Source organism: Dermochelys coriacea, chromosome 4 (genome assembly GCF_009764565.3).
Source record: "Dermochelys coriacea isolate rDerCor1 chromosome 4, rDerCor1.pri.v4, whole genome shotgun sequence".
Lineage (NCBI taxonomy): Eukaryota > Metazoa > Chordata > Testudines > Dermochelyidae > Dermochelys > Dermochelys coriacea.
In genome coordinates, this window is record NC_050071.1 from 20,596,554 (window position 1) to 20,602,001 (window position 5,448).

Below are 5,448 nucleotides of genomic sequence, written 5' to 3' on the forward strand. Positions count from 1 at the left end.
TCCTAAGACTGTGGTTTCATTAAAAACATAAACATGCATAATTAGCATAGGATCCAAACTGTGTTACTGGATTTTCAGAAAATAGAGAAACAATATTAAGGGAAACTGACAGATTAAAACTTGTATATGAAGAATATATATTTTCTTACCTGTGTTATGGATACCAACTTACTGTTATTAAAATGAATATGCATTTAAAAATCTTGGGGGCAAATCCTGGGTCCTTCTCAGAGTTTACCCAGACAAAACTCCCATTAAAGTGAAAGGCAGTTTGCCTGAGTGAATTTGGTTCCTAATTTACTTGCACCTGGATATAACTGACAATTTTTCATCATTTATGATGCTTTATTATGCTTTGCTTTTCACTCCTCATTCAGCCTGGACAATGAAAATACACGAGCAAGGTTTACTTTTGATGATGTTCAGTTTCTGCTTCTTATGTTCTTAGTGCCTTCAATGTTTGAATTGGAACCATTACAGGGGAATGTTTCCATCCAAACAAAAAAATATTTTAACTGAATTAAGAAAACAATACACAAACATCTCTATTAACATAGAGCTACATTGTGACTCTCTTACTCACCAAATGGTCCCAATTGGAATGAATGGAACACTTTCGGAGTAAGTTATTATACACCATGTTTAAGGGAAGCAGAATCTGGTACTGAACAACTTTTCTTTTGTTCCCTGGAAATTCAGACGAGACCATCTTGCAATATAAGAGCAGCATGAAACTTGGGTAAAACAGAATAGTAATTTGAATTTTGCTTATCATAAAACTGCTAGAAACAATGATAAATCATGCATCCTTGTGTTGTGAATGGGTTATATGCTTAGAACCTGTCTATAGAGGACTCCATCCTGCAAGCCCTTGTGTGGTATGCTGCAAGGTGCATTGTACAAGGTGGTCTTGCTCCCACTCATGTGCTACATAAGGATAAACCCTTTTTATCTTTTTCTTATACAGGCAATATTCCACATTTGTGCTGTGTGTGGAATCTGTCTGAAAAGTTTCACTGCATTTGCCTATAGTAATTTTTTTCTTGATGCACATAATGATTCTTACTGTACCTGGAATTTACACACTATGTATCAGTAGAATATCTGGCTTTAGGGACCCAAGTTTGAAAATGTTGATTATAGAATCAGATCTTGCTAATACCCATACACATTTAGGTAATCCTTTCTCAAGTGAACATTCCCATTAACTTGCATGGGGTACTTGCATGAATAAAGACTACACAGGTTTGAAAAGAACCCTGTATTTTTGTATTATTTCAGAGATTAGAGGCTATGCATCCACAGTCCATGCTGGTCTTGGGATTGGATACTGTACCAGAAATCAAACCCAGGTCTCCTGCCCATCACTGCAGAGTACTGCAAATGGGTGGCTGAAATAATTGTGATTGAGAAAGTGAAAGAGACAGCAGCCAGATCATCAGATGATGTAAATCAGTGTTGTCTGTTGTCACCAGCAGAGCGTTGATGATTGAGGACCTGGTCCACAAAATGTGTAGTTTGGTTGCATCTACTTACAAAACTTGTAAAATAAATTGATTAGTGCGGTATTGGCTTTAAGAGCATTCACATATTTGTACTAAGGACCAGAGATACTTTATACAATAATATGATGTACACGTCTTAAGCTTGTATACATCCTCTGATTGTATACTAATTTTATAGCATTTACATTTGATACATGTGTTCAGATTTCTGATTCATTTTATAATCTGTTTCTTCCCAGTCCATTTATATTGTTCCAGACTGAGAACACTAAAGAAGATGAAGAATATCATTATACTTCTTTGCAGTCTGGCAATAGTCTGGGCTACTCCATTAAGTCTCTTAAAAATCTTCTTTAGTGGGGACTACATAATCAATCCCTTACCCATACTGGCGAGCAATTACTCCCATGAATAGTCCCACTGAAGCCACAGGGGACCATCTGAGTAAGTAACTGGTTGCTATTGTAGGTAAGGGTTCCATATCTGGCCCCAAAAGTCGGAAAATCAAACAAACTTCCTCTTTACTTTTTATTGATCACTTTTATTTTTATTCCCTTTGATTCATATAAGAACCTTTTTAAAAGATACATCGAGGTGAAAAGGAGAATGACAGCATTGCTGGAGAACACCAAGCGAGCTATGCGATTTCCCCCCACCTTCCCCGTAAGCTTCAATTCTCCTACCTACCTCCTTCCTCACTTTGAAAATGCCACCCAGTCTTTGTCCTCCCACCATTTTTATAAAGTGATCTACCAGATGAAAGCCAAAGAAAGAAATAAAGCCCCTGTACAGTTTTAGAAAGGTCACTGCAACCAAATATGGCTTAGGGCTCAGTCCTGCAATCACGGCCAGATTCTGCTTGGCTGTTACGTGAGTGCTCAGTTAGTGGGGAGTGTACAAAAGCCACCCCTGCCACTACTGCAGGCTGTGTGTGGGCCAGACATACTTGCAGTCCTTGTGCTCTCACACAAATAACTAGATTGTGAGGAGAGTAGCTAGGACATGAGCTGAGCCTTTGGGTTTGTGTTTGGTCTCTCATCCATGCTTCTCTGAATTTCCATGGGTTTGATGACTGCATCTGAGGTTTTGATTCACCCCATCTCTAAAGATAACTTTAAAAAGTGACATTGTAGGTGAGCAATGTGGACCAAGGAAACTATACAAGTTCCCCACATTGTTTCCTGCTTCACTTTGTAGAAAAAGACTACAAAGGAGATGGTCTGGCCCTTAATCCCGGAAGCGTGATTTGCTACTGCTTGTTTTACAGATGAAATTTGGAGGACTGACTATACCAGTCATGGGCAATATTCCCTCTAATTTTTGACATGCCGTGTGCACAAAAAATGTCCTCTGTGCAAATTGTGCTTCTGTGCAAATTGTTGTGCGTTTGGTTTTGTCGTGTGCACGGGGTTTAGGATCTGTGTGTGTGCGCACACGCGCACAGCTTAGAGGGAACAGTGGTCATGGGTATTTTCGGTAGTTAATTGTTCATCTCTCATCTGACAGGTGGCTCAACTCCACACCCAGGCGGAGATGCTATTGACATACATGTGTATTTGCGTTCTCCAGAAAAGCCAGAAGTGACAAAACAGGTGTATTTTTGGAAAAAAAATTGATTCTGTATTTGTCTAATCTCAGGCGTGAACTCCTTTACATGGAGGGAGGAGTGCAAGGACACTGGCAATGAAAAACTGGTGCGTGAGACTGGCAAGAGGGCTGAATCATGGTGGGAGGGCAGGAGAGAGGAATTTTAGTGTGTTTAACTTTAAAAAAGCAAACACTTAAATAGGCACGGGTGAGCCTAACAACAAACTCATCACTTTGCTTCAGTCTTGTAAGACTTTCCCCCACCATTCATATTTAGACTATATTCTCTTTGGGGCAGGAATTGTACCTTTCTCTTTGTTTGAGCACATTTTGGGTATGACCATAGTCTACATAAATAAATAACAATGAATTAATATCTGATTTCTGGTCTTTGGATTACATTTTGTAATATGGTGCCAGAGTTTGGAGCAATGGCTGAGGAGCGGGTTGCATAGATGGCTTTAAGTCGTCTCTGCATTTTCCCGGATCTTGGGTCTACACTGTAACATAACAGGTGTTTTAGTCGCTATGAGCGAGAGATTAAAAAACAGTATTTACCATCAGACTTCCTAAGCATAGTCTGGGATTTTCAAAGGATCTTAAGGAAATTAGATGCACAACTCCTATTGAATTTCCCATTGAAAATCTCAGCCAGATCTGGGTCTTTGGCTTGGGCTGATCTCTAATTGCAATGTGCAGGCAAATGAGTAAATATATGCAACATTTCTGCTACGGCCCACAGGACTGTTTGTGATCCACAAATGGATGTGGAAAGTTTGAGGGCACCATTTGAATATATAGGTTTGAAAATATGATGCTTAAAAAGGAAATGGAAAAGCTGACCTGAAGAAAATTCACTCTATGAAGAGGCAGCAGCAGCTTGCTAGACTTGGACTTGTTGATAGAGCTTGTGATCCTAGACTTAGGGGATAAGCCTATTTTTCACTTTTTTGTTCACCATATTTAAGCCTTTACCTTGAAGAATGCATTTCTTTGACAGGTGTTTACAAATAATTATTTCATGGGATCGATCTATCCTTTCTTTCATTTCCAATCATATAGGAGCCAGATAATGAAAGCACCAATGACTGCAACAAGAATGAAGTTGCTATGAATGGTGGCAACATTGGTGATGGAATGGTAAAGTAAACACTGGTGACACTGGAAGTGGAAATGGCAGCGCTAAAGGTGACTGGCAATGTGACTGGCAATCCAAATGCAAACAGCCAGAAGAGTGAACCCAGAGGTACCAATGAGAAGTCTGGCAACATCAGCAGTGAAGACAATGATGAAATGCATGATTCTAATGAACTCATACAAGGGGATGGCCCCACTGACAGCAATGAATCTGATGGCTCTGTCAGTACTGAGAAAGGATGATGATTAAAATCCTGATAGTGAGAACAAGTGCAGTAGCCAGCAAGATGATACCAGCGAGTCCAAGGAATCGGGCAGTGAGGACCATGAAAGCACATCATTAAGAGATAACGAGGATACAGATAGTGACAATTACAGCAGCGAGAGTGACAGTGACACCAAATCAGACAGTAGTGATAGCGACAGTGATACTTGTAGTGACAACAAATCAGATGGCAGCAACTGTGATAGCACTAGTGACAGTGATGGCAAATCAGACAGCACTGATAGAACTAGTGACAGTGAATCAGATGGTAGTGAAGGTGACAGCAAGTCAGATAGGAGTGAGCGTGCACCTAATATTAATGAAAGTAGTGGTGATAACAGTGGCAATTCACCCCATACAGAACTCCCAAGTGACAGTGAATCTGAGGAAAATGACAGTGATGGTAGCACAAAGTCAGAAGACAAAGACTGTAAGAGCGAAAGCCAATCATAAAGTGAAGGCAGTAATAGCAAGGACTCAACAAGTGATGATTAGAACTGGGGAAATGAAAATCCGTAGTGACATTGACTCTAATTTACAGCAAATGGAATTTGTGTAGGTGGGAAGGGAAAAAGGACTTGAACAAAAACACCAATAGTACCTAGACATTATCTGAACTGTAATCAAAGATACTAAGTAACATTAGAGTAAGGCTAGAAGAAAAATGTATTCCCTCAGTGCTGTCCAATTCCAGTCAATAAGTATGCATATGTTAAAGTAACATTTTCGGTTGCTATAATTTTATTAAATTGTACATCATGTTCAAATGAAAACTAGTGAGTGTTTGAAACTGTGGGATGATTTAGAATCAGAATGTAACAGTAAGTTATAATACTTGAAGATTTATAAATTGTCCCTCAATCTAGGACAAACCACACATTGTGGGTAACATTATTATTAAACATGTATATTGCTAATCTCTCTCTCACACTCACACGCACCCACCCACCCCTT

The 5,448-nt window shown here is 39.4% G+C and overlaps 1 long non-coding RNA gene across 1 annotated transcript; it reads left to right on the top strand.

Annotated features, from left to right (window-relative positions):
* Nucleotides 1-1,185: 1,185 nt before the first annotated feature.
* Nucleotides 1,186-5,061, top strand: LOC122459799. Its single transcript, XR_006280733.1, has 4 exons — nt 1,186-1,949; nt 2,090-2,168; nt 3,012-3,097; nt 4,155-5,061. It is a non-coding gene; the product is annotated as an uncharacterized LOC122459799 (long non-coding RNA).
* Nucleotides 5,062-5,448: the final 387 nt, after the last annotated feature.